General features: G+C 41.6%; 1 pseudogene; it reads left to right on the top strand.

Annotated features, from left to right (window-relative positions):
- Positions 1-27129, top strand: part of LOC101441984 (lysosomal acid lipase/cholesteryl ester hydrolase-like) — a 39192-nt pseudogene that overhangs the window by 10786 nt on the left and 1277 nt on the right.

Below are 27129 nucleotides of genomic sequence, written 5' to 3'. Positions count from 1 at the left end.
AGAGCTGATCGAAGCCAATTGATTTGCCCACAAAGTTGCTGAAGTTCAGTCAGTGTCATAGTGGGAGAGATGTGCAGCTGAGGGCTTGACGGTTGTATGAAGTGATGGAAATGAAAGCCCAAGAATTGAAAAGGAGGTTTGAGGTTTATTTTGTCTGACTGTACGGTAAGCCCGAGACTCGAGAGGTTGGTCATCACTGCAGAAAGCAGGTCATTGAGAAGGGTGCTAGAACTCGCTGCTAAGAGAAGATCGTCCATATAATGGATGATGTATGTTTCTTCAGGCTGGAAATGAGAGCGCAGCGGCTCGAGGGCACAGTTGACATAAAGCTGGCACATGGTGGGGCTATTCCGCATACCTTGTGGTAGCACTCTCCACTGGAATCGGCGTGCTGCGCCCTGGTTGTTGGTGCGTGGGACTGTAAATGCAAATTGTGGGCAGTCCCGCGGGTGAAGAGGAATGGAGAAAAAACAGTCCTTGATGTCGATGGTCGCCGCATGAAAATGCTGGGGGACTGCAGTAGGATGGGGGCAGCCTGGCTGGGGTGACCCCATCGGCTTGATGTGCTTGTTGATTTCTCGAAGGTTGTGGAGAAGGCGGAATTTGCTAGTGTTTTTCTTGTTAATGACAAAGATTGGTGAGTTGTAGGGACTGGTGGATGGCTCAATGTGCCCCGCTTGTAGTTGTTCCTCGACGAGGGCAGAGAGAGCCTGTAACTTGTGCACGGGCAAGGGCCACTGCTCGACCCAGATGGGCTCCTCTGTGTCCCATTCCAGAGGGATAGGGTCAGGTCTTGAGACAGGAGCAGTGGCCCCTAGAAGGGGGGGGCAGCGCGGCTGAGAAGGCTTCTGTGGTGATTCGAGCTTTTAGCTGGCTGAGGACATCTCGTCCCCACAGGATGGTTTGAACTGAAGAAAGGACGAGTGGACGAATTTGGCCTTCGTGACCTTCTCGATCGTTCCAATGCAAAGGCTGTGATGTCTTCCAGGAGGTAGCAGCTCCCGTGGCGCCAATGACTTGAGGGCCGGTTTCGAGGGGCCAGTGGTTGAAGGCAGCGATTTCAAAGGGAATACAAGAGATTTCAGCACCAGAGTCTAAGAGCCCTTCAAGCCACTGCCCGTTGATTTTGAGCTCGAGGGAAGGTTTCTGGTGACGTGTGATAGGCATTGTCCACATTAGGGCTTTGGAGCTCTCTTGAAGGCCTCTTGGGAGAGGGGCTGAGGCCTGCCCCGTTGGAAGTTTAAAGGCTGTTGCGAGGAACGGCAATCGCGAGCCCAATGGTACCCTTTTCCACAGCGCGGGCATGGTGTGGGGGGGCCTCTCGGTCGGCGGAGTGCCTCGGCAGGGCGGGGAGCCGCTTGTTGAGGGCACTCGCGGATGAAATGACCAGGTTGACCGTATCGAAAGCAGGCAGAAGCAGAGGCAGAGGACACAGCCATGGCGGAGGCGAAGGCAGTAGTAAGCGCTTTAGTTTGAGGGTCAATATCTCGGCAGGCTAAGACCCACTTGTGTATCTGCTTGTCGCGAAGAGGGAGGATGACAGTCCGGAAGGGTGCGAGGCATCCGTCGAGAATAAGCTCTTTTGCTAACATAAATTGGGCGTCTTCATTGGTGATTTTCCGCTGACAGGCTTCTAGAACGCGTGCGACAAACGCAGGAAAGGTCTCTTGTGGGTCTTGAAGCATTTGCGCAAATTTGGTAGATTGCTTGGAGGAGACTAGCGAAAATGACCGCTGGACAAGGTTCTTTGCTCGTTGCCAAAACCCTGGATCTATATTGACATAAGACTGAGGATTAGCAAAGCCGTTGATTCCGGTGTAGGCGTCCGGTGGATCTCTGACACCGATGCGGGCGTTCTCTGCTACTTGCTGCTCAACAGCATGCTGATAATAGGCACGCCATTCAAGAAACTGACCGGGCTGAAGGATGGCGCGGGCTAAGGAAATCCAGTCATAGGGGAGCGCAAGTTGAACTCCCAGTTCTTCTAACAATTGTTGGACATATGGGCTACCTATACCATCTTCCTTCACGGCCTTTCGCAGTGTCTTGATCTCTTCGGCCGTAAAGGGAAGCCAGGTCTGAGGGCGCTGTGGCGTAGGCAGCGGGTTGAGCGGGTAAAGCTGAGGGGCGGAAGGGTGCGCTCTTCCGGAGTCGCCGTTATATGGTGGTGGCGAGGGATGAGCGGTAGCGGGAAACAAGTGAGGGAGTGGCAGCTTAGCAGCGTCAAGGCGGCAACAAGCTGGTGGCGGGACCCTTTTGAGCGTCGGACAAGATGGCGGTGAAGCCACGTCATTTCCGGGAGCTGGCCAAGATGGCGGCGAAGTTACGTCACTTCTGGGGGCCGGCCAAGATGGCGGCGGAGTTACATCATTTCCGGGGGCTGGCCAAGATGGCGACGAAGCTACATCATTTCCGGGGGCCGGCCAAGATGGCGGCGAAGCTACATCATTTCCGGGGGCCGGCCAAGATGGCGGCGAAGCTACATCATTTCCGGGGGCCGGCCAAGATGGCGGCGAAGCGACATCATTTCCGGGGGCCGGCCAAGATGGCGGCGAAGCGACATCATTTCCGGGGGCCGGCCAAGATGGCGGCGAAGCTACATCATTTCCGGGGGCCGGCCCGGGGGATGACGAGACAGGAAGGGGCGGGTAAAGGCGAGAGGAAGTGCCTTTGTTCCCGCCGGCGGGCTCTAATCCGGGTGAGGAAGAAGCAGGAAGCACGCCATCTTGGGCAGGGGTGGAGGAAGGAGGAGGAGGTCCGCTATTCTGAGGAGCCACAGAAACGGTTTCTGTAGGCGGCGGGGAGCGCGAGCGGGGAGGCTCGCGCTCGAGAGCTGCGGCGAGCTGGTCAGACAGAGAATTTGTGTCTCTAAGATCATCGGGCTCATAATCATTGGGTTGTTTGATCGATTTGTCCCGGATGACTTCGGATGGTGCACCAAGGAGGCAGGCACGAACGGCCACAAGAGTAGGCAGCAGGCCGGGCGGAAAAGACCGCCTTTCATGCTCTATGGCAGAGGTAACTCGATCTATTAGCCGTGAGTACGTGTCCGGGCTCCAGAGCTGGCAGGTGGCGAGCCACGGATTGAAGGGGAGTAGTAAGTCCCAATATTTTTGGAGCTGTTTCAGGGAAACGCGAACCCCATTGGTATCAAGCAGGGCGGCTAAAAGCCGAACCTGAGGGGTATGGTGTGAAGAGAGGGAGGTGCCCATAGTGGGAGAAGAAAAGATGGCGACGGGGTCCCTACCTGGAGAGCTGAAATGGTCGCCAGTAGACAACAGCAACAGCAGACAACAGGGGCCGTAAGGCGGTGGAAGGAAAGGATCCCAGACGAGCCCCCAAGTGTGGGGTCACTGGCAGTGATTAGCGGCCCACGAGGTCCGGGCAGCCTTCCACGGCTCGGCGGGAAGCCCCTAGGCCAGCGCGTAGGCCTAGGTTCTCCAGGCGTGGGGGACGCGCGGTAAAAACCACGGAGACAGCCTGAGCGCAGGAACAAGTCTGCTTTATTGCGGAAATACACTTGGTTATATAGGGTTGGGTAGAGGGAGGGGCAGGAGCTGGGGCGGGTTAACTACGGGGCGGTAGTGGATAGGCGGAGTTGTGCAGGCGGCTATGAGGTAGGCAGTAGCCAGGGAAGAAGGCAGATTATATATTGGCAACGTGGGCGGGACTGGCGGGAAGGACAGCAACGGCTGGAGGAAGGAGATAACAAAGGCTGGGGGAAGGGATGCAGCAACAGGAGTTGTCCTGGGTGGTGCTTCAGGGACAATTATCGGACATTGTAGATCCTCCCAGGGCCCACTGGATGGAACGTGGGAGAGTATGGGCTATGATGTGGACCATTGACCATGAGGTACAGCGATGCCCAGAGATATGCTTACCAAATGCAATGGATATGTCATGATGATGGGAGAGAGTGTTGCTGGGGGGGGGGGAGTGGTGGTGGTGGGGAGTTGAATGGGACCTCATATTTTTTTAATGTAATAATTTTACAAAATGAATTAAAAAAATTAAAAGATAAAAAAATAAAATAAAAAAACAAAAACAAAAAGACACAGATTCTAGTGCCACAGCAGACAGGGGAAGAGCACACAGCGGGTGGATGCAGGGAGTAGACAGATGGGGAAGGGAAGGGGAGAGAAACAAAAATAGATCTTTAAAAAAAAATTAAAATTTTTTTTTTTATATTATCAGAAGGCCATCTAAGGGCCTTCTTTTGCCTCAATTCCTTCCCAAATTACTACTCAAATCAAGTTTAAAAGTCCTCTGTGTAAATGTGAGCTTTGTATCATTCTCTACGTCTTTAACTGTTTCCTCCCTCCCCCCAATAAATCCTAGCTGTATTAGAGTTTCTATAATTCTTAGGTTCACAAGACAACCAATGGGCCTCTTGAAATTTAATTTCTAACTTTTTATATGTACATATTCTAAGATTGCTTTTACAAACATGTTATCAAATGAGTGGTGAGTTGCACTGCGAACTTGTAGGTTTTCTTCTCGCTAAAACACACAAGTGCCGCAGGAATGAAATACTTGCACACAAAAATTCATATGCAGGGAGGGCCCTGTCTGGTTTATTTCTCTTGCTTATGTATCATGTATTTTTAGATTCAGCCAAGGGCTGTGTTTAAAATTAAATTGCCCAAGGATGTTTTGTCTTGGAACAAGAAACCTTGTCTCTAGACTCACATCCTGTCTAGCGGCAGAAAGGGCAAGAGGAGGTCATTTTCAATCTTCAAGCGCAAAGATTTAGCTTTTGCAGAGATAAGCAAGGACAGAGCTATTTTTCTCTGAAGCAAGAACAGATGAGCTTTCATAAATCTTTTAACCATGCCCTTGCCACGGTGTTGGAACTAATCCCCACATCTCCCCCCTTTCTTTTTGAGCAGGTTGTTCTACTTGAGTAGCTATATCTACGGTGGCCAGGTATTCATAGCATTGTTTGGTATGTTCCCATAGTTGGAAGAAGCATTGGTATCCTATAACTATAACAAGGCAGAGACAAATTAATCTTCCTATTGTGGCCCACCATTTAAAATTTAGATTGGAAAACCACGTTAAATGGTTCTGCCACTGTAACTGTTCGGCTAAGATTTTTAGTGTGATTTGTTGAGTTTGATTTTTTAAGTTTCATCATTGCCCCCTTAATTGGAAATGGAAAGCTACCACTTCATCTGATATATGAGTGGAGAAGGCACTCTGAAGGTGTTTATTTATTTGGTTCCAATTATGTTGGGTGCCATTCCATTTTAAAGGAGTGACACAAATGTTAGAATGCCTCCAGTCAATTTCATGTATTAGTGGCCCTCCTGGAGGACCCAGTATCCTCCTATTCATGTTGAATCCTTTGAGGATAATGGGGCCTCAGGATCCTTCCAGGAGGTGAGGGCAAATACCGGTGGATCTGTTATATGGACCCAAAAGCTGTGATTGGCACTGCAGGGGTTAACAGACATAAGCATGAGCAATATGTACATTTTCCACGTTCCCACCTTAGCAGAAGCAGTAGTGACTACTGTGAAATAAGGTACAAAACAATTTTTAGGCATCTTAGGGCACCCAACTCATGCCATTAGAGCTTGTGCTTGGTTGCCCAATTATTTAAGACTCCCCATGTAACCAGTTCAGCCCCTTGGGTAGTCCTCAGGGCGATGTTGGTTGATTGCAGGTTGAGCACTTCCAGGCTTGGTCTTGGGGTGTGCTGTAGATTCCATCAGCCATGGTATGGTTTTACATGCTTTGCTAGAAGCCAAAGAGGGCCTCCTAGGGAGAGAACACATGAGTACTGTCCTCCCCATGTTGGATAAATTTACTGGAGCATGCCAATTACCATTAGCCTCTTGTCCATCCAGGGCTTTGTATAACACTTTAGGATAAATTTTTACAATTGGTATTTGAAAATGTTGTTCTGCTGCTGTATAACCATCCTCATTGCAATTTAAAAGAAGTTAAAGTATATAAGGCTATTTGTATGACATCCTTCGGACTGGTTAGACCTAACACCCTATTCCCCCTTTTTTATTTTGTAAGCATAATTTTAAGGTGGAGTGAGATGATTTTTAAGAAAAATTATTTGTTAACATAATATTATTAATATGAAGAAATAGGGACGCGGCCTTGGCCTAGTGGTTAGGGCATCCGCCTACTACATGGGGGGTCTGTGGTTCAAACCCCAGGCCTCCTTGACCTGTGTGGAGCTGGCCCATGTGCAGTGCTGATTTGCGCAAGGAGTGCTCTGCCATGCAGGGTGATCCCACTCAGGGGAACCCCACGCGCAAGGAGTGTGCCCCATAAGGAGAGCCACCCAGTGTGAAAGAAAGTTCAGCCTGCCAAGGAATGGCGTCACACACATGGAAAGCTGACACAACAAGATGATGCAACAAAAAGAAGCACGGATTCCCGTGTCACTGACAGCAACAGAAGCAGACAAAGAACACACAGCAAATAGACACAGAGAATAGACAACTGGGGCGGTGGGGAGAAGGGGAGAAAAATAAATAAAATCTTTAAAAATATATATGAAGAAATAGTGTTAAAACTACAGGTTTTTTATACAGTTAAGTTTTTGTTATTAGTCTAGGATAGATGATTGGGTTATGCACACAGCTTTGGGAAAGTGCTGTAAAATTTACTGTTGGCTTGTTCACATATGAATGCAGCTGGTTTGACTTGCCTAAGGAGATATCAGGGAAAGCTTCAAGAAATTTTAAAATAAAGTGGTAGTGGCATAATTGGCTATTAATTTTTGTAATAAATTAAGAATATTTAGAGTTGCTGCACACAGCAGTGGTGCTACTTTAATTTATGAGAGCTTACTGTTATATATCACCCTGTGGCAGTTTTTAATGTGAATTGGACAAGTATGAGTTAAAGTATCTGCCTTATGCCAGCTTTTAATGTAAATCAGGTGAGTATGAGTTAAAGTGTACATGTTTTGCTTTTAAGGAGAGAGGTTGTTTTGATAATATATATAATTTTTAATAATTAAAATTATGATTAACAGCATTATATATTTTTAATATTATGTTGTAACGTTATTAAATTTTCAGAAATTTTATATACACTTTAAGTATTCATATGAAGTTTTTACTCATACAATTTTAACAGAGGGTTAAAGAATCCTTTTAATTTTATAATACTTTTAAATATTGCTCATTTAACTTATATTAAATGAACTTAACTATTTTATTACTTCATTTTTTTTAAGGTAAAAGAACAAATCATCTGCAAAAGCCTAAAATATAAGACATTTTTCAGGATCTGATTTTGAGAGAGCATGTTTGAACATTATGTTCCCTTAAACATGATAAAACTTGTTTTTTTTTAAAAAGCCAAGGACATGATATGGTCCAAGTACAAGAAGCTATTTTGGTAAAAGAGACTCTTTGTACACTGATTAATCAGAAGAAACAGTCTTTGTAAACTTTTGCTCAAACAGGGTAATGTCTTAAGAAAATTTGAGAAAGAACAAATTTTAACTCTGTATTAGTAGATTATTTGATACTAAAGCATTTAAAATTTAATAGATAGACCTATCAAATCTTACTTAACTTCATCCACAAAAATTCCTTTTCTGCACACCTTCTGTACTTTCTGTGTTCATTCAGGTTTTGTCCTAAATTTTACTCTTTTTTAATAACTAGTCATTTATCTTAGGACAAAATTATTTTCTATTTCCTTAATAATAAAACTAAGGTTCTATACACCCTACATATGTAAGTTACCAAAATGATTTTGGAAACTGTCTCTAAGCAAACTTCTTACAACATGCAATTACCATGCACACTAAACAAATGTTAAAAAAATGATTCAATTTGGTTACATGCAAATACAAATTTATTTCAAATACCTAGTAGCATGCAATATTAGATATAGTTTTTTAGATGTGAGTTGGCAGGAGAGGTTGTTTTCTTGTTATGAATTTACTTTTTGTTATTATCAATTCAGTTTCTGTTTAATAATGGATTTTTGGAATTAGGTATTTAAACACATTGATTCAAACAATGCTTCCACAAACTTCTTATAATTATTCATAACCACATGGACTATAATTACTTTATCTTAAGATAAATTTTAACTTCACAGAACACATTTTTTCACTGAATGCTACCACAATACTTTTTACAGCTTGCCGTATGCATTCATGTTTTGTTGTGAGTATTTCCATTTTTATTGTATGAAAACTAGCCTTTTTATTTTAGGACAAAACACACCTTTTTGAACAATCATCCAATTTCAGTTAGCATTCCCACAATCTTTTTACCTGTTTTAATATTCTTTTAAATTTTACATCCTTCACTTTATCCTGTGAAGAATAAAACTATTCATTTCAATTGAAGTAAGAACTATTTCTTATGAAGAAACTTATAGTAATTCCATTAATCAGGACTTACAATTTTTATAATTGTAGAGCTCTTATTAGCATTTATACTTATCTATTAATACAAGCTTTTATTTATTTTTAGACCATTTGAATAGAGCTCTTTTAGGAAATTTTATTTATTTATATTACCACACAGAGGTATTAAAATATACTGACATTGAACAAAGAGACAAATACAAAAGCAGTGATAACACACTAACAGAAACAGAAAGTTTACAATTTGACTCATAATTCTAGGTCTAGAGTTCCCATAATTCAAAACCTAAGGCTCCCTTTTCAGGGAAATATGAACAAAAGGTCTGTACTGTTTGAAGCAATGTAGAAATTTGTTGTTCTTTCACTCTACAATTACCTGCTTTCAATAGTTCTTGTGAAGTGTGGAGATAGACCTCCTAGTTGCTTTGATAATGTATTTCCCATGTTATACTAGTGTCTGAGATCAGCTTACCTCTCTCAGGGCAGCTGATGTCCTTGCAGGAAGCATGGTTTGGACCAATCTCACTATGCAGACATGTTCTTGTGACTGAACCCAGGGAGCAGCTTACAACAAGGGCGGCTGTGATTGCTGGCAGCGATGAATGTTGGGACTGTAGTTCCACTGGGCTGTTCCCAGGGGCCATCCCGAAAAATGCCTCTCAGCTGGGGGAAAATCAGCTGCCCCACATTGGGCACCACTTGCCTTGGGAATGAAAGACTCACACACCAAAACTCATGTGCAGGAAGTCTCTGTCTGGTTTATTTCTCTTGCTTGTATATCATGTATTTTTTGATTTAGCCAAGGGCTGTGGTTAAAGATAAATTTCCCAAGGATGTTTTGTCTTGGAACAAGAAACCTTGTCTCTAGACTCACATCCTGTCTAGTGGCAGAAAGGTCAAGAGGTGGCCGTTTTCAAACTTCAAGCGCAAAGAGATAGCTTGTGCAGAGATAACCAAGGACAGAGTTCTATTTGCTCTAAAGCAAAAAGAGATGTGCTTTAATAAATCATTTAACCATGCCCTTGGTGGGGTGATAGAACTAATCCCACACACAAGCGTATATTTTATGCCAGAGTGAGCATATTATCTGTGTTTCCTTCCTTCCCCTTTTATTTTTAACCCTAGTACATGGTGTATATTGATTTCCAATCCCACAATAGAAAAATATATATTGATAATTTTAATTATATTTTATTATAGTCATTAATTGATGATTATAATCAGTAATGTGAGTTATAGTTGAGAGGCCAGGACCTCAGTAAAACATGCTAAGGGAATGTGGCTCCTCTTTTTCTATCCTCCTCCAGGCTTTTCACTCCATATGTAATTAAAGCAAATGATGCCACCTGCCCTACAGATGTGTTTATAGCTCCTGCCACATGTGCAGGTGCCTTGCCATGGAAAACTAAGAAAGAAAATTCTTGATTTGCTCCCAGATGGCGGAAAGAAAAGTTAGGAGACCTCAGTTCTAGATATTGGTCTGCACCCAACTGTTTATATGCTTCCACCTCTGTGAACCTCATTCTTCAACTGTAAAAACAGTTACTTGGCCAGGACAATCTCCAAGTTCCCCTTTAGTCATCTTCACTCTCAGGTCTCATGGGTTTTCTCCCCTCTCCTTCCTTCCTCCCTTCCTCCTTTCCTTCCCTTCCCTTCCTTCCTCCACATGCCCCTCTCTCTTCCTTTCTGGGTGTGTATGTGTGCATGTTTTGGGGGGAGGGAGGTTGATACATTGGTCTCCAGAATGGGGAGCATAAACTGAGAGTAGCCTGAGCTAAATCTGTTCATAGCATTTTGTCCCCATCTTCCTACTCTGTTCTGAAGAGGCCTCTCTAGTTGGGTGATCAGTGACATGTATATAACTCCTGCTATGAGCTCAACTCAGAGAGAAGTTTTAAAGGGAATCTGTGAGAAAGGGGTGAGTAATCTAAGGGAATGAGTGATTTTCTTTAGACCTGAATAGGTACTTCTCTGAGGGTTTGCAATTCCCTGACTCCATGGAGCACACGAGATTGAGGGTTTTAATTGTCCCTCAGCTCCCATCTGAATTGTCCTCCACTCCTGTTTGGAAGTGGTGGTGTTACTTTGGCTCTTTTAAGACCAAAGAGACAAAAAGAATCCTGAAGGTCCTTCAGTCCTAGAGTGGCATCTGGAACTCGTGGGACTCTTGGGACTCATCTCCTCATCCAGGCCACTCCTGACTTGCCTTGGTATTAATAGCACTGCCGTCCCTCTAATGACCTGGACTGGAAACTACAGAATATTTCTTGACTCCCATCTTTAAGTAGCTGTCAAGTTCCTCTCCAGGCTGCCCTTGTTATATGCTTCAGTTCACCCCACCCTTTGCTTTCCCTGCCCAGCACCCAAGTTAGGCTTTTGTTCACAGAGCACCAGAAAGAAGTTCAGAAACCAAGAGACTTGAACCATTTCCATTTGTGAGGCTCCCCATACATTAAGAAATACAAAGAGATTTCCAAACAGGAATATAGAAATTCAGTCTGCTTGTAATTTAGAAAAACAATGCTTTTAACATGCACAAATATAATATTGTATATCTATACAATTTACAAGAGAATTAGATTTTGTATTAAAGCATTATTCATTTACCTGTACCTCATTCAGCATGGAACTTGATTTGACAGCTGTAGTGATGGTCTTTCAGTCGTGCCTCAGTGGGCCTCTCTGATTATCTGTAACTCACTTGGAGATCATTAGAGAATTCTCATGAGCAGAGGGCTGGTCCGTGGCTCAGCTCTGTGTCCTCTTAGCAGCTCTGCTCTCCTCTCTGACAGACTCCCTGTTTGATTGTTTGTTTTCTTTGTGCCTGTTAAGCTTCTCAAAGCCCAGCTATAATTATGTGATTTGGCCATTCAACCATCTTCAGGGCCCTAATGAATGAAGATACCCACCTTTGCTTACATTCTTTCCCTCTAGCTGTTGGCTGTACCATTCATCCTTTCTATGTAGTAGTGGAACTTTGAGGCTCACCATGTTCATGATGACCGTGGTTACCGTGACAGGCTGTGATGTCTATGGTGACCCACTCTGTAGGGGTAAGAATCTATCTCTCAAGAGCTTTTGAGGAGTGCTTGAGAATCATTGATTGTCAACAATGTTTACTCATTATCTAAGAAACATTATTAGTTGTATAGGTTCTAATTGGTGCCAGAGCAAAATTATAAATAGTGTAATTGAAGTTGGGTCTGTTATATTAATAAATAGAAAAAAAAAAGACTCCCTGTAACTCTCAAATCCAAATGAATTATTTCTTTTTTGCTAAAATCCCCCCTGGACTGCAACTGGTCCCACACCACTGGAACGATGCCTACCATCCTCAGTCCTATCATTTTTTTCCCCAGCTGAGACATTTTATTTGTGTGTATGTATTACACCATTAGAAAAAAAAATCCCAGGATTTTCTTTCCTGTACATTTTCAACTTGGTTCCTTTTTGGTCCAAGATACCAGTTGATGTCATAGTACAATGAAACCAAACTGTCAGATCTTTGAGTTGCCCATCAAATCTGGGGCTAATCACTCTGCACTTGTTTAACCTGCCTGTGAGTTTCACAACAATTTCCCCAGCCTTCTGATCATAAATGATTTCAAATTTGCCAATGTAGCCATGCTTCATCATCAGAGTTAGAAACCAACTGATGATTTGGAAGCACAGCATGATAATAATCTGGCAGTTCTCTCACTGAACATCACCCAGGATGTTCATGTGCACCATTGTGGTGGATTGGAAAGGTGGCAGAAAGACTCTGTCTTTTTAAAAATAGTAATTCTTTCCATCCTTCCAGGCTCCTCTTGAATTCCAGCTCTCCCTGATTGCTCAAGTGAAGAGGAAACCCCTTCCTCTGATCAAACGAATGCCTCTTGAGATGCTTCTGTTTTTCTGCTTCGGGGTTGACTTGTTTGTGTACTTCTCCTTCCCCTAAACTTCTCCCTACAGCAATTTTTGAGGGTAGAGACTGGGAGATTTTCGTAGCCTTCCTAGCAACTAGCAGCCCCTGTGCATGGCAAGCCTAACCAGGAGTCTTATATGTTTGTATGCACTGCATCTCCCTCATGCCGAGGGCCCTTTGGTTCCAGATGAAACAGGGTTTCTCAGCTCTCAAGTCTGTTACTTCCACTATGTCACAGTGTCCCAGGGACAGGGGAGAAGAAAATAAATTCACATATACCTATATGTATATGAATATTCAAATGAATTAAGATATATGAACTTGTGCTTTCTTTCTTTTGGTTTATTCTGCTAGGATACATTGTGAGAAATCCAATGACTGGATCAAATTATAGACATCATTTATAACTTCTTAAAAATATATTAAAAAATTAACAAACAAGTGTGTCTTGTTTCTAGGCATGTAAAAATAGTCTAGTTTCACTGCCACCCTTCCAGCACTGTTTAAAAACATTCTTACTAATGTTATATAGAAGTACGTTACTATCTCAACATTTTAATTTGTTTCTATTTCTTTATTTGTGGAATCTTTTATGAATGTTCTGTTTAGTGATATATAATGTTTGTTTTGAAGTTGGGCGATACTAAATCTTTTTTTTTATTTTGAGTGATTATTTTTATTGCATGTTTTTGTAGATACATAGATCTCAAAAATGTTACATTAAAAAATAAAAGAGGTTCCCACATACCCCATGCTCCACCCACCCAATCCCCCCACATCAACAGCCTCTTTCATCATTGTGGCAGATTCATTGCATTTGGTGGATACATTTTGAAGCAGGACTGCACCGCATAGATTATAGTTTGCATTGTAATTTACACTTTCCCCAAGTACATTCATTGGTTATGGCAGGTTATCTAATGTCTAGCATCTGTCGCTGCAATATCATTCAGGACTGCTAACTCTTAAGTGTGAGTGTCCTTCAGATCCCAGGCCAGTTGTGTTTCTGCAGCATAGCCTCCTTGCAGACTCCAGCATCTGGGTCTCTAACCTCGCCAACAGCAGCCTGGGCTTCATTCTCGGCGGATGCTGGTTTTGATGTGTGGATGGGGAACAGCCGGGGAAACACCTGGTCTCGGAAACACCAGACTCTTTCAGTTTCTCAGGATGAATTTTGGGCTTTCACATATATTTGAGTTGATTATGACACGGGCCTCTTTCCTTAGTGCCCTTAGTTCAGACATGTGGGGATTTCAGCAGTGATGGCAGATAGAGTGTGTGACTCTGCACTCTTAGGAGAGGAGAAACTGATGTCTTGTGAAAGATTTTATACCTCCTTAATTGAACAAATAGCATTAGAGGGCATTATAGATAAATAATTATATCATAGGCATTAGATTTGATTAGGAATTAGGAATTCTTAAGTTATTTTGTCATTCTTACTGGTTAGGATGCTGCTGGGCAAATTTTATTCCTTCTCCTTCCCCTTCGCCTTCCTCCATAAACATGTATTTGAAATATTCATTTTTCTTCTTTCTGGAAATTCTCACCTCTGAAATTCTCTTCTTTCTCTTACTTCTGGCTCTAGCAATTAATAGCAGTATGACATTGGACAATTTAACCTAGGTCCTCTGTGCTTTAGTTTCCTTATCTGTAAAATCGGGATAATACACCACTATCTGATAAGGTTTTTGGAGCAAAGCCAGGAGTTCTGAACAATAGGGAAACCCGAAATGATACTCAGAGATGTAAGGAACAGATTTATTATGTGCAGGCTCAGAGGAGAGTCAGTATCCAAATTCTGAGACCCGTTTTTCAGTTTTCATAGGTTTATATAGGATTTCATGTGGGATCAGCATGACTCTTGCTCATTGGTAATGTGTTGCCAGGCGATATTTTGCAAGCGTGGTTACAGAAGCAGAATGCAGGTGCAAGGTCATCGGCTGATTTACAGAAGCGGGGCTGGAGTGTTTGTTAGATTACAGAAGTGGGGGGCAGGAGTCATTCTGTGATATTCTCCTGCAAGACCATGTTCTCACGGGCTGATTTACAGAAGCTGGGGCAGGAGTGGCTCATTAGATATCTTTTCTGCAAGATTAAGCTTTTTATTTCTCAACAAGGTAATTGGGAGGTTAAAGGAGATACATGAGAAGGATCTGGCCCAGAGTCTGGCCCATTCTAAGTGCTCATGAACAGCTGGCTTTTCCATCGTGAGTGACACTCACTCATGTGTGCTCTACTCACATGCAGGGCATCAGAGTCCTGTGCCCAGGACCAGGCATTAGAGAAGGAAGCTCTATGGTCTCCTCCAGGCTTGCTTCCCATCTGTCAAACCGTGCTTGCTGAGGACTTGAAACACAAGCATGAGAGCCTTTACCTACAGACACAACAGGAATGTTTCTTGTAGCACTGTTCACAATAGTGAAAAACTGGAAACTACCCAAATGCCCATCAGCAGTGGACTGGAAAATTAAAATGTGGTGTATTCTCACACTGGAATGAGAACTAACAACCCATAACTATATGACGTGGGTGAAATCAGATACAGAAGAATACATCCTGTATAATTCCTTTCATATAAAATTTCCAAGAATGATAAAACTATATTTGGTGTGAAAAATTAGGATAGGAGTTACCTTTTGGAAGCATGACAGGAAGGGGGCTCAAGGGAACTTCTGTGCTTCTGGTAATGTTCTGCTTCCTCTGCTCAGCGCTGGTTTACTGAGATATGTTCAGTTTGTGATTATTCTTTATGTATATGCCAGTATTATTTGTGTGTAATATTTCAGTGAATCAGTTCCTTTTTGGATTACAGTTATGATGAGATGTCAAATTATGACTTACCAGCTTCAGTTAACTACATTCTGAATAAAACTGGCCAAAAACAATTGTATTATATGGCTTACTCTCAAGGCACCTCAATAGGTATGTAATAAAAGTGGAAAGTTTTTACAATATCTTTTTTTTGTTGTTGCAGAGTTTGCTTTTTTTTTTTTAGTTTTATTTTTATTTATTTCTCTCCCCTTCCCCATTTTCCTCCCTCCCCCCACTGTCTGCTCTCTTGTGTTCCTTCTCTTTCTGTTCTATGTCCTATTGCATTCTCGGTGCACTGGGAATCTGTGACTCTCTTTTAGTCATGTCATCTTGCTGTGTCATCTCTGTGTGTGGCTAAACTCCTGGGCAGACTGCAGTTTTTTCAAATGGGATGGCTCTTCTTGTGGTGCGCACTTGTGCTTGGACACCCCTATGTGGGGGCATCCATGGGTGGCATGGTGCACCTTGTGTGTGGCAATACTGTGTGTGGGCCAGCTCACCACACAGGCCAGGGGGCCCTGAGTTTGAACCCTGCACTTCCTATGTGGTAGGCAGATAGTCTATTATTTGAGCCACGTCCGCTTTCCTGCATTTGTTCTTAATAGTGAAATATATATATATTTTTAAAAAATGAACTATAAAGAAATAATGTTAGTTCACATGCAAGTTTTTTTATTTTTTATTTACTTTTTATGCCAAGCAGAAATAACAAATAGGGCAAGGAATTTTGGTGATATTTGGTATTCTCTAGAAATTCAGATTTTCATAAAAATGGATAAATATGGTGTATTGCTCTGTTGAAATTGGATGAGCCTATTATAGATTTTACTAGTTAAGCAATATATAGGAATGTTAGAAGATGGAAAACCAGAAGTTTTATAAGTTGAGAGACTTAAAAAATATATACAAAATAATACATTGACTTTTAAAGTTAAATGGAACAAAACTAGCTGCAAGATTGCTAGGTTACACTGACATTATTTAAAAATGTTAAAAAAAATTTTTTCCCAAGTAATTTTTTTTTTTATCATGATGTTCTCAGGGTAGTTAGACTTTATTTTTTTTAAAGATTTATTTATTTATTCCCCACTGCTTATGGCTTTTTCCTTTCTTTTGCTGTCTCTCCTCCGTGTCCATTTGCTGCATGTTTTTTCTGTATATACTTGTCTCTCTTTGTTGTGTCTTCTTGCTGTGCCAGCTGTCCATGGCACACGGGCCATCAGCTCTCTGCTGGGTGTGGGCTAGCTTGCCTTTACAAGGAAGCCCTAGGATGAGAACCCAACACCTCCCATGTAGTAGATGGGAGCCCAAATGATGGAGCTACAGCAGCTTCTGTTTTTTAAAATTTACATGCATTTTTATTTGTGGTGATTATAAATTAATGTGTTGATTTAAAGAAAATAAAAATTACCCATGATTCTATCAACAAATTCTAATATGAAAGCATCAGAATCCAAAATTTTTAACTTTGTTAAGAGGTTAAGAACCTGCCCCATAATTTGTTTAATTCTGTTGCATATTTGAGTGTTTACTGTGTATAACACCTTTGTGGTCATGTTGCATGATCTCCTTAGAATAAGCTCTAGAGGAATTACTATACTGCAAGTACTAATGCTTTTCAGTGTCTTGGTATGTACAGTTAAATTTCCTCACTCTCACCACCACCAAACACTCTTTGCTAATTTGGGAGGCTAAAACCAAAAAAGCAACTTGAATATATTTGCATATCTTAGGAATGGGGCTAGACTCTCTTCTTTGACCTATCTACTTGTGTCCTTTGTCCTACTTCTTTGTCAGGTGACATTCTAGGATCTAGTTTAAGGCAGGAAGCAGCCTGAAAGGAAAGAAAAATATTTTAAAGCTACAGATTCTAAATGTGCATAGCTCTTTTTTAAGTGGTTATGTAACTGGAGAGCCTGCTAGTCCTTAGGGATGGAAGAAAGGGGGAGTGGGGGAGGAAGATGGTCAGGTGGAGCTGTTAGGGATAATCTTTACATGGGAAGGTTCAAATTGTTAAAGGAACAGGGAACGTCTTCTGCTGCAGGCAATCTGGGTTTCTTTCAGTGCATTTCTAGGTTGAGATTTGGAAGAAGCACTTGAAAAATTTTGTTTTACGTGTTTAATCTTATGGTTTTTGCATGTAGAAATTCAAATGGACCCCATTCAAGTGTTTTGCTTCCTGATTGCAGCACTTGCTGGATGGTTCTCAGCCTTTCTCTAGAGCATGACACAAAAGGACAGCCCTTGCCTTTAACAACAGATTCTAAATGTGGAACTCCTATTTTCACAGATCCCTTGGCTGGCCAAAAGGATTAAAATGTTCTTTGCCCTGGCTCCTGTGACTTTACTCCAATTCAGCACTAGCTCTATAGTCATGTTAGGAAAACTTCCAGATCTTCTCCTCAAGGTACACTGATCACCCCTTCTTTTCAGATTTGAAGAATTGCCCAATCGTGGGAAATGTAGGCCTTCCTCCTCTTCAATTTGTTGTCAATAAAACAGAAGGGTTTTTTCTCTTCAGGGTTGTTGCCATTTGAAGTAGTTCTGAATTCCAAAAAAAAAATTGGATTATGTTTGTAAACTGTTTTGTACCTGGGAATGATTAAATTATGATTGTGGCTCTGATTGGGTGAAGTCAGTAGGGTGTTGAGTCCCCGCACCTTGTGGGTGGGGACTCACAGATGAAAGGGGCATGACAAAGGGCAGAGTTGAAGCTTTTTGTTGCTAGAAGTTTTTTGATGTTGGAGTTTGATGCTTAAGTCTTAAGCTGGAGCCCCAGGAGGAAAGCACACAGAAAAGAGATGCAAGCCCCAGGAAGAGAAGAACCCTGAACCCAGAGAGAAGCAAGACCTGGGAAGAGAGGAACCCAGGGAGACTAAACCCTGGCAGTCTTCAGCAACCATCTTGTTCCAACATGTAAACATAGACTTTCATGAAGGAAGTAACTTATGCTTTATGGCCTGGTATCTGTAAGCTCCTACCCCAAATATATACTCTTTCTCAAGGCCAGCAGATTTCTGGTGTTTTGAGTTAGCACCTCTTTGGCTGACTAATACAATGGTTTTTCTTAAATACATATACCTTTCAGAGTGGCTCTATTAGTTTCATGCCTGATCAGCAGGTTATGAGCAACTCATTTCCCCATTCTGGGGGTCTTCATAACAATAAAAATTCCCGAATACCTCAGTTCCTGGAGATTGTGAATAAGTAGTGTGTAAAAATACAAATTTGTTCTCCCCCTTCTTTCTCTCTCTGCATTGGAGAAAGTGTTTTCTTAAATCTGCAGTGGGGCCTTGGGATGTGTGTCCTTCACAAATCACCCTCTAGGTGAAAGAGCCTGGATTTGGAATCATCTCTTTCAGATGATTGTGTTTTGTAGTATTGCAGAAAATTGACAAAGTGAGTGGTCAAATATTCATAAAACCTTTGAATTATCTGTTCTGACAAGTGCATGTTGCTTCTGTGAATGTTAAATTTTCCTTCTGATTCTTTCTCAAAACACAAATTATAAAGAAATCAAAGTTGGTATGTGTGGATCTGTATATATGTAAGGTGATTTTTGCATTGTCTGTATATTCTGTCCTTCAGGGTAATTTTGTGGAGTTTGTCACATTAGTGCTGGGTAGCAGTTCTGAAGTACAAAGTCAACCTCACATCCCATGTCAGTCAAAGAAAATGAGTTATTGTGATTCAGGTCATTGATGGGTCATCCTATTAATTTGATTGCTTGATTGTTCTTTTATTATTATTATTATTTATTTCTCTCCCCTTCCTGCCCCCCCAAGTTGTTTGCTCTCTGTGTCCATTTGCTGTGTATTCTTCTGTGTCCGCTTATATTCTTGTCAAGAGCATGCAGAATCTGTATCTCGTTATGTTGCGCCATCTGGCTTCATCAGCTCTCCATGTGTGTGGCACCATTCCTGGGCAGGCTGCACTTTTTTCACACTGGGCAGCTCTCCTTACGGGGTGCCTTCCTTGCACGTGGGGCTCCCCTACATGTGGTACACCCCTGCATGGCATGGCTCTCCTTGCATGCATCAGCACTGCATGGGCCAGCTCCACACTGGTCAAGGAGGCCCTGAGTTGAACCTTGGACCTCCCATGTGGTAGGCGGACACCCTATCTGTTAGGTCAAATCCACTTCTCATGCTTGTTGTTCTTCTTTCTTTCTATTAGTTTTAACAAACATGCTTTTGTCACATGTGACCATTACGTAGTCTCAAAGCAAGAATTTATAAAAATGCCTTTTCATGTCACTTGACCTCTGCATGCCAAATTTGCTTCCTCGATCTCCCCAGTTAATGCTAGAGTCATAAGCCTGTAAAAAAGGAAAATGAAAGGAGACATGGTGTTGGTCTTTAGATATTGATGGGATGTCTTGTAGAAGACAGATTTCATAGAAATCACAAGCTTGTATGTTCATGGGTTAAATTTTCCTGAAGAAGGGTTGAATATGGTTGGAACATTTATTAAATTTAAATTGCACCATTTAAAAAGTGGAGTATTTAGCATTAACATCTTGATTGCTGATTATCTGGGGGGAGGAGAGGAAGAAGCTGTGCACCACTGGGCCCATAGTCCTATCCCCAGACAGGAGAGAGCCTGCTGCAGTTGTACCCTGTAGACTGAGCATAAGCTTCCCAGTTCTCTGCAGTTGTGAACAGTCTCTAGTCATAAACACTGAGGCAGGTGGCATTTTCCTTTCACAGTTTTACTAATTTATATTTACATGCGGCTGCCTTTTAGGCATTTGAGTTTTTCATTCCTGCTTGACCCTCTAGAGGGTAGGAATGAGGGAGAGTGTAAATTGTAAATGGGTTTGGGTTCAATATAAGGAAGATTTGTTTCCTGTTGTACAAGTGTGGGAAGGTTTACCTTGTGGGCATAATAATTACCCTGGATCTACTTGAGCACAGGTCCAGTGACAATTGGTCAGGAAGGAGGTAGACCAGGTGTTGACAATTTTTTTTTTTTTGTAACAGGACAGATAGTAAATATAGTAAATATTTTCAGCTTCATGGACCATATGTATGTTGTTGCCCTGACTCAATTCCACTGTTGTAGTGTGAAAGCAGCGAGGGCCAATACATAGATATATGTGTCTGTGTTCCAATTAAACTTTATTTTCAAAAACATGTATGGTGCCCGATTTGGCTGATGACCCCTGATTGGACTAGGTGGCTCTACCCTCAGCAGAAATTGCTAATCAATCACAGCCTCAAGTCTTTCTCAGAAGTCAGGATCAGTCCATCACAGTCAGGTGAAAACTATCTGGGGATGGCTGTAGGATGGGTGAGCATTAGGAGGCTTTCTCACTATACAAGGCAGCTGTAAAATGAGATTTTCTGCCTCCTTTCCTTCATTTTGAGAAATTAGGCACATGTCTATAACATTGGGGTAGATTATCAGATCTTACCTTAGTAAATTTATGGCATCAGTATCCTATTTGAATCTCCACTGGTTGTCATTTTACTCCTGAGTTCATCCACGGATATCCTTGCCTCTAGTCTCTGCTTCTAAGGTGGGTCATGGAAACCTTTGTACCAGAAAGAGATACTGAATATATTCTTGGGTCTGTTATATGATTTATTTGGAGTCAAAGAATTTCTTCCCCAGAGTGCCTTTTTGAAGTGGTTGAGTACTCATATTTGTATCCTTCATTCTGAAGTAGCTTTGTGGAAATCTCCTTTTAGTTCTGTGTGGATTTAGTGAGAAAAATTTAAATATGGTATGTATGTTTATAATAAGAGTACTTTAAGCTTTCAGTATCTTTGTTTTGTCTGTGAATGGTTTTGGATTAGATGATGTAGGTGAGGTAGGAACAACCTCATTAGAGCTCCAAAGGGCTTTTCATCTCAGGGATGGGTGAGTTTTTTCAGTAGGTACCTAGAATGCTCTTTGCTGTGGTCATAAGGCAGGCAGTTATCACCTTCCTATATTGTATCTATATGGAAATATTGAATGAGAAGTTTTGCCACAATTTCTGATATTCTAGCGATTTGTTTCTTTTAAAAAATTACTGTGTGTTTAAATTTGAAGGACTGTTTCCATATGTATGCACATGTGTGAATATGTGCATGTGTATTTGTTTCATAATATGTAATCCTTTGGCCAGCAATATACTGGTGTTCCTAAATATCTTTGTATTTTGTAATGTTGTGTTTTTGAAAACAGGTTTTAAAATTCTGGAGTGAAGGCTGCAGGGATTTTAAGAAATGTTATTTATTTTTCTTTTTTCTGTTCATAAAAATAATATGAAATTTGCATATAAAATTTGGAAATTCAAAGAAGCATTAAGAAGAAAAAAAAAACTCCCTATAATCACAACCCATTAGGCTGCGTGATTATCATGTTGTTGCTTTTCATTTCCTTCCTATATAATCTCTGTGTGTGAGTTGTACATATTTTATAGGACTTATTTATAGTCGAGAAATTTTTCCCACCCATAATCTCTCATATCTTTGAGGTTACAACTCTGTATAGTTTTTCATGTTTTAAAGGATAATAGATATGTATTATTGATATCTCCTTAATGCTGTTTTCATTCATATTTCAGTGTATTTATTTTGCAGTCTAGAGTGGTTGTATATACAACACACTGTCCTGCTGGAACTTCTGGGCAAAACATGTTACACTGGAGTCAGGTAGGTATTCCAGGAGCAAAGTTGGGGTTTGTGTAGCATCATTGCTAGAAAGTTCTGCGCATTCCATGCAGTACCTCTCTGCAAATGTTTTCCAAGTAGAAGGACAGTCTGCTTACAAGTATGAGCTGATTTCCTTCCCCAGAGTCCTGGATTCCTCACTGAGTTAGTCTGGCTTTTGCTGTCCTCTCTGGAGCATACTACACCATGCCATGGGTTCACCAAACAGTAATTGTGTTTACTCATTTCTTTTCCTTTCTCTTCCCTTCTCTTCAGTCTTCTGCTATTCATTGAGTCCCAGATTTATTTAATTTCCTTGTTGCTTCACAAAGCATGATTTTAGAGCAGCTTTGGAGATAGAAGCTTCTATTTCAGTATTTATCTTGTAAGCATAATATGCCTGGAAGATCAGCAGATAGACAACTTAAGCCTATTATTATTAACCTATCAGTTGTCACTCCCTTTGTTTGCCTAGCAGTGAAAATCTGTATTTTAAGAAATGAACTAACAGCTTCTTCTGCTTCATCAGATTGGGGAACCTTTGCCATGTGATAGCACTTTAGGGAACTCATTGGCCTTAGAAATATCCTCCCCTGGGTGTCTTGTTCTTAGAGTCTCCCTGGGACTCAGGAACCAGAAAGGGCAGTGTGAGGCTTCAGCACCTTGTTATGAAGGTCGGCCACAATTCAGATGTCAGTGACTCAGTGACAGATTGCTGAGGTTTAGCCCAGGGGCACCTGCAATGGAAAGTAGTGCAGTACATGCTGCACAGCACTTTCACCTTTTACGGTGTCCTGGACCCTTCAAAAATCCTCACATTCACACATTCATTCAGGCTCCTGCTTTTCTCCTAGTCACATGTCTGTTTACAGTCACTTGTTTTCCTTCTAGACCTACCACCCAAATTCTCCTACCTTTTTGTGTATGTGCAGTTGTGATATTTTATTTCTCTTTTTTTTAATCTTTTTTCCTCTACCTTTTCTGAACCTTTCCCCTCTCTTCCCTAAAGGACTTTTTGCCAGAAAGGGTGAAATTCTATCACCTCAGCAGTTAGTGCACTCCTAAGGATGTGTGGAGGGTGACTCAGCTGACTGAAGGTGCAGGCTGGGCTGTGCTCTAGCTCAGTGGCTTTTGCAAGTGCCCAATTCTCAGGTCCTTGGCAAAGTACCCATGACCACCCCTTAGCTTTCAGGAGCCCTGCTCTTGTTCTGGCCCCTTTTATGTGGCAGCTGACTGGAGTCAGGGTTGCAGGCTGAGTTCCCCAGCACTACTCTCTGGCCCTCTTGTGACTTTGTGACTTTAAGCTTTACTTACTGTGGAATTTCTTTCATATCCATTTCCAAAGCCCGAACTCCCTGTGTTATAGACCAGTGATAATGACCAGACTCAGACTCTGAATAAAGTTCCAATTGAGAGCTTTATTAGGCACACGGTGACTGTCTCATCCTACCCAGAGGAGAGAGCAGCCCCAGGCTGTGGGGTAAGTTTGTTTATACGGGCCTTTAGGTTTGAAGGGGGCAATAGCTCAGCAAGCAAGCGTGTACAGAAGCAAGTATTTGCGGTTAATTAAGTGCTGGGGATTCTATCAGGGGTGACAAGTGGTTGGAGAGTTCTTGTTATTTACAAGGGTCTGGGTCAGGTTGGTCTTTTGGCAGGGGCTGACAAGATTTTCTACAGGAGGAGGCTCTGAGATAAGGTTTTACAGTTGAGCAAGCTTGTTACAGAAGCGAGATATATGTGGTTAGAGGGCTGTGGAATTTTCCTCTCGATAGGGGTGGTCACAGGCTCTTCTCCACACCTGCAGAAGGCAGCCTTGCCCTTGCCCCTTGTGCCTTCTGTGTCATCTCTTTGTCAGGGAAATAGCTGCTTGGCAGAGTGACTTCACAGGACCCTTTCCTTGATCCTGCCTCCTCTGGGCTGTTGTCCAGAGGCTGCCACCCTGTCTGTCTGAGACCCCTTGGTCAGGCTGCTCCAGGAGGCAGCCCCAGTGCCTGCTGGGAGTGGCTGCTGAAGGTGGGCGGGGCCTGGGTGTTGGCGACTGAGAGCCCCAAGTCAGGTGTGGATTTTGGAGGTTCCTGTGGTATGAGTTGGGAGGTGACTTCAAAGGCCATTTTATTCACAGTATATTTAGAAGTTTGCTTTTTGCTTGATTAATTAACATTCAGTTATTCATTTGTGGAACCTACATCTTTACTTGGCTGTTAAATTTAGTTTACATATATTATTCCCATTAGAGTCTGACAAATTCCAAAGAGCCCCAGAGCTGAGACTCTCGTTTCTCTCTCTGGCCCTCTTGGAGCCCTGCCCGAAGCCCAGGTGCTCATTCCTATATGAAGGCTGGTTCTAGTACATCTTTATTGTTGGTCAGAAATACTCCGGGTGCAGGTGAAAATGCAGACCCTTGGGCCCTCCTCAAGATCTGTTGAAACTCAGATTTCCTAGGGTGTGTGTCCCTGGGAGCTGCATTTTTAATAAGTACCCCCAGATGACTCTGATATACTCCGTTGTTTGCAACCTAATGCTTAAAAAAAAGACTTGCTGAGAAATATTTCTTAAAACATTATAAAAAGGACATTTAATATAATGTATGGGCATTATAATATTTTAGAAAAAATGTGAGTTCAATGAAGAAAAACTACCTGTGTGTGTACCACCCAGGGGTAGGCACTAGTAGTATTTTGGTATAATCTTATAATTGATTGGTATAATCATTCCCATTACTAAAGTAGGATCCTAGGACATGCACTTTCTGTAACATTCCTTTTCATTACTAAAGTAGGATTAGAGGATACATACTTTCTCTAACATTCCTTTTTCTTGAATGAAATAGCATTGTATTTGTTAGATACAGGCTGAGTTGCTGTATCAGAGACACAGAAATACAGCCACTGAAGCAATTTCTTTCTCGTAATACCGAGATCAGTGGTATGGGGTGGTGGTGGAGGGGTGTGGGTGTGTGCTGCAAAGTCATGCAGGGACCAGTGTACTCCACCCTGTAGCTCTGCCACCCCTGGTGCTGTCCTCCACTGCCTGGGTGAAGCTGGGTCATCTCCATGTCTGTTCCAGCCCACAGTAAGTGGGGAGCAAGGAAGGGCAAGGGGCTTGACATTTAGGAGGTAGCTCAGAAGTGAGCCAGATGGCCATGCCTGGTTGTGAGGGGGGTGTGAGGTGTGCTTTCTACCTGGGTGGCCAGGTGTTCAGTGAACACCTGAGTGGTTCTAGTACTGAAAGCAGGAAAACAAGAGTGGACACTGGGGGGTGAGTATGTCCAGGTCTAAACTAAATTTTTAAAATATTCCTAATGCAGATAAAGTTTTCCATTGCATGAATTTTTTTCTACTCTTCCTCTTCCTCCTCCCTCCTCCCTCACCTCCTCCTGCTCCTCTTACTTACTCCCCCACCATCTCTTCTTCATTATAGTCTCTTTGCAATATCAAACCATCCTGGGAATATATTGTGTTATATTGTATTATAGATATGTCTTTATACATCAGGCAGATTGTTTTTCTTAGGATACACTTGAAGAAGGAGACTTAGTGGTCAGACTGTTGGACTTTTTTTAAGACTATTTTTAAGACTTTGATATATATTGTACTATAAATATACTATTTACATTTTTATTAGCAATTGAGACTTAAAAATAACTTTCTAAATGTCACGTTAAAACTGTGTAACCTAATATTACGATTATTTCCTCCTGCCCTTCAGCCACATGTTATTACATAAGTGTAACCATAGTACCTATTGTGTTTCAATTTCTGACTATTTCCCTCTTAATATTATTTATAAACATTCTGTAGAAACAGTTTTCTGTTTCTGTCTTACATTTATATTTATTATTATGACATGGCATGCTGTTTAGGCATATTGTTGTAACATAATGCAATTAACCAAATATCTGTTAAAGAACTTTAGCTCATTTCCATGTTTTTGTTCCTATAAACAAACTTTTCCATATTTCCCTCCTTCTGAGGTGCCTTTTCAAGTGGATAGTTTTGACGTATGAAAGTGACTCTCACTACAAATTTCAAGCTAAGAAATTTAGCCTGAGTTTTAGGCAAGTTTTTCTTTTACATTCATACACAACTTTATATAAATGCTGAAATATGGATTTGACCAAGTGGTAAAAAAATTCATGTCTGAGTACAGCTGCAGAGCAACTCACATTGAAATATTTTCACTGATAATTGCAGAGGGAATAGTTGTCCTAAGAGGTGCTGTAAATCCATATTTTGTTCTGATCATTAAATGTGCCACATATGTTTAATATCTGTCATTTGAAATGAGAAAAGCAGATGCTAAAATTTCCCCTTTTGCAATCCTCTGTGGTATCTAATGGCACTACCTTTTATTATATCAAACAGTAGAATTTTATGCAATTGATAAGGACTGAAACTTCACATACATCAAAAGCATGGTTGGCTCTCTTTGTTCCAGTTAATGTGGTGCATCATGTGGCCGAAGATTACACATAGTTTCCAATTCATTAGGAATGCCAGTCATGGGTTTAATTCTTGACATATTTTTAACTTGAGAGTTTGGGGGAACTATGGCTTTGCATTATTCCAAATTTTAAAAATAAGTGCCTTTTTGTTAAAAGTTTTATGTCGGACTCTTGTCCATATACATATGTTTAATAAGATATCAACCCATGGCTTTAGTCTCCCCAACAAGGTGGAAGTTGTACTGACCTGCAGTACAATTTGGTGATTACACCGGCTCTGGGTACTCAAAATAGAAAAAGTGTTACATTATTGATAAATAAGGAAAATAGCATTACTAGACAAGTAGGATGGGTATATAGACCACATGATGGTTTTGTATCTAAATATTTTTTTTCCCAAATAAAACTGTTATTCTCTGAAAAAGTTTGACTAGAATTTAAGCAAAAAACATCATCAAAAGTTCATCCAATGGAAGCAACTATTGATCGAGTATAATTCAAAGCACATGTTTGCACCTGCTTTCTGTGTCCTGTTATAGCTACTCTCCAATTATACTATGAGAAATTGAGTCATTTAGTAAAGGAAAGGAAAAAAAGTTATTTAATTTTAAAGGAAAGGAAAAAAAAGTTATTTAATTTTAAATTACAGTTTGGAAATAAAGAGTAAATGTGGTTATCTGTATAAAATTGATTTTCGAGGCTGTGACTAAGTCCAGCAACCTCTGACGTTATCTCAACCTTCAGCATCAGATAACTTTTTCCCAAACTGTCTTCCTTTTAGACTATTAAATCCCACAAATTTCAAGCCTTTGACTGGGGAAGCAGTGCCAACAATTATTTCCACTACAACCAGGTAAACTCTTCAAAGTCTTCAGAATAAAATGGGCCCTGAAACCTCATCGAGGAAGCCAGCCTGGGTTGCTGGGTTCTGGTGGGGGTCATTACTATGGGAAGTATTTGGGAG

The sequence above is a fragment of the Dasypus novemcinctus genome, chromosome 6 (assembly GCF_030445035.2).
Source record: "Dasypus novemcinctus isolate mDasNov1 chromosome 6, mDasNov1.1.hap2, whole genome shotgun sequence".
Lineage (NCBI taxonomy): Eukaryota > Metazoa > Chordata > Mammalia > Cingulata > Dasypodidae > Dasypus > Dasypus novemcinctus.
The sequence above is the reverse complement of the archived record's forward strand: the minus strand, read 5'-3'. Positions and strand labels throughout refer to the sequence as shown.